This window comes from Ceratosolen solmsi, unplaced genomic scaffold (assembly GCF_000503995.2).
Source record: "Ceratosolen solmsi marchali unplaced genomic scaffold, CerSol_1.0 scaffold11, whole genome shotgun sequence".
In the NCBI taxonomy this organism is placed as follows: domain Eukaryota; kingdom Metazoa; phylum Arthropoda; class Insecta; order Hymenoptera; family Agaonidae; genus Ceratosolen; species Ceratosolen solmsi.
In genome coordinates, this window is record NW_011948416.1 from 3,017,495 (window position 1) to 3,021,154 (window position 3,660).

Here is a 3,660-nt window from a genome sequence, read left to right on the forward strand (position 1 = left end):
GCGATCGTAGGTAATACCGATTATATTATTTCGTGGCTTTTCGATCGATGATTTTAGAGTGTACGTGCGAGGCACTTATTTTAAGTCGAAAATAATGGCAAATTTATTACAATAATAAATGCGAGTAAGAGGATTTTCCTACAAGGTATGCTACATAAATATTGCGCTCAATATAAAACGATTTTAATAATAACCGTGTATGCGAGATTCTTGCATTTTACAAGGTAAACAGCTTCTTTTAGTTTAATACATTTACCGTTTTGCTAATTATATGCGTCTTTTTATCACATCATTGTAAAATTATTTCTGATTTTATGAATTTAGATATAGCATACAGAATAATATAGATGAGATCCATTACATCAATATTCGTTATGTGAATGGCAATGACATTAAAATTCAAACTTTTTAAAATCCTTCACATAAACTTAAAATTAAACATTTATTAAACTTTATCAATTCTAATGTAATAAGAAATTTTATCTCTTTGGCTATTTTTACAATATTTATTAAACATATATTTCAATATTTATAATCATTATTCCAATATCATTACAAATATAATTAAAAAAATATATTCTATTTGAATATTTTTTAATAAATATATTTATTCTTTAAATACATTATTAGTTTTTATTGCGTAACTAAGAAAAAGCTAACATTATATGGCATTCTAATGCTATAATTATCATTGGATTATTATTTTTCTTACAAGAGGAGTCTACCAACATGATTATAGCTATCATTACATTTCAGTATTTAAAGATTTTTCTATATCGAATTTCGTGTCGATATCATTTGTGAATATTACGTCTAAATTAATTAATTATAAATAATTATAAATTCTAAATTAATTATACGCTAAATTAATCTAAATCATTCATATTCAACTGTTTTACTTCAAATCAAAATCACATAATATATTCCTGATAGCTATAGTCGTTTTATATCTTATATAATACATATAAATAAATAGTCATTGCAATTTTGTATTATTAATGTACATACGCATATATATATATATATATATATATATATATATATACATATATATATGGATAATAAAATTTTTATGTATATTAAAAGCATTGGAATAATATTCCTTCATATTTTACAGAAAATATAAAACAAAACATAAATTTATTTATTATATATATATATATATATATATATATATATATATATATATGTATGTGTGTGTGTGTGTAATAAAACATCAAACACAATTAAAAATTATTCAGTATATATAGCATACGAATCACATAGGAATATATTATGTGTATTATGAGTATCAATTTACATTTCATTTTTTTATTGCTTAATGAGAATTTGAAATAAAATAAATGTAAATAAATTGTATATTATATACGAAAAATTATTTTTATTACAATTTTACATACAATACCTAAAAAATTTTCATATTACTTATTTTAAATTATATTTATTTCTATATGTTTATATTAACTCCTATTCGTGTGCTTTAGTTTGGAATATTATAAAATATTTTAGAATTTTATGGAAAACACCTAAATCGAGTCTAAATATATAATAATAATTTAGCTTCTTTACATAGTGAACAATTGATAATAAAAAAAATTGAATTTGTATACAATGACGATGAAAGTCATTCAATCGAGTATGATGGATTTTATTAGGTTTATCACTTAACCATTCCTTTCTGTACTACTATTAAGAATTACCAAATATATATATATATATATATATATATATATATATATTCTAATACATTAATTCGCTTAAAGTTATTGTAGTAATATCATAATTTTTAAATGGAAAAACATTGGAACGTTAATTATTCATTTATTTTAAGGAATACTTTGCAGTAAGAAATATTAATATAAAATAAAATTAAGGGAAAAAAATTCTGTACATTCTCGCAGCGTTTGAAATTTAATATTTAAGGATAGAAATTTAGAAATTATTCAGTGCTCTGATAGCTTATTATGTTTAAACTCCTTTCCTTATTATTAAAAAAAAAAAAAAAAACATAAGAAGAAACTTTAATATTGAGAAATAGTTTGTAAACTATTAAGTATTTTAATTAAATAATATTCGTATACAATTTTGTCTCATTCACAAGTAAAATTAAATAGTACTCTTGACATTTTTTCACTATATCCATCACATTCAAATAAATTTTTAATAGATCTTTTATTTATGTAAATACTAACTAATCTATAATAATCGACATTGATTTATGCTAATTAATTTTACCCTATATTCTATATTTTAATACGCTCCCGTAAAGAATTTTTCAAACTCAAACCCTATTTAATGCAAAAAATTTTAATATAAAAATTATATATATTTTTTACGTCTTTTTTATCCTTATCACACAAATCTCAATTTAAAATACAATTATTAATATCACCACGTATATTCTTTGTTTACTTATCTATCGTTATCAAAAATAAGATTAGGCCAATAGCATTGCAAGTGTGTTAAAAAGTGTGATTTGAAAATTTTATTTCATTTAGGTAAATGTTATCATATCTAACTATCGATGCACTCGACAAAACAAAAATACGTAATCTCATATTATTTATGTATGATGTCACATTAATTTGATACGATATTACTGATGCCGATAATTTTGAAAAGTATTTTTTTTAATATTATTAAGTATGTATAAAGAATTTTCAGGAGAGTCTGAATAGAATAAATATGATATAAATTTAATTCGATGTTACAAAACTTTTATAACAACTTTCATATCGACAAATCTCTACAAATATTCGCTTAATATAAAAATATATCGAAATGTAGATTATCATACTCTTTTGTAACACAATATAAGCTAAGAATTTGATTTAAAGCAGAATAAGGATTTTTAAAATGTTATAAAATAAAAACTACAAACGCTCTAATAAATAAAAATAATTTGTTTATTATTTTTATATGGAGATATATAAAAAATTTGCCAATTTTAAACTGTTTGTGTATTTAACATTTCAGAAGAACAAATGTAACCGACTTTCAATGGATAATTTTTATTAATTAATATTCTATCGCAGGCAATTCTGAATAGATTAGTCAATAAAAGGATATGATACATCCAAATCCGATTATAAATCTATGGCTATTAAATTAGAATGTTGAACTATATTGATGTGTAAAAGAAGAATAAAATGACGCGATATACGCAAACAGTATTACAGCTACTAAATCGTTGTTTATTAGCTTCGTTCAACAAGACAGACATGTCCCTCGAATTCAGAAATGAAGAAAGTATAGAAATGAGGTAACGCAACGACGTGTAGTACATTAGCATGCAAAACCAGAACGGCTTGATCAGCTCACGAGAGCTCGTCGTCCTACGCCTGCAAAGGAGCCAGGAGACGCGCACACCGGCGCCCGTAAAAGAAAGACGGATGAAAAAGGGGGCAATCGCCTTGCTCGGTCAAGTCTAATCGATTGCGATCGCAATCCTCCGCCGGCAATCGTGCACTCGCGTACGCACCTATCCACTCACGCACGCACAGTGAAAGAGTGAGTGAGATAGACAGATATATAGATAGATAGATAGATAGATAGAGAGGGGGTGACGCGTAAGGGAGCAATGTATAGATAGAGAGATGTAGATAAAGATAGAGATAGATAGATAGATAGAGATAGAGATAGAGATAGAGAGAGAGAGAG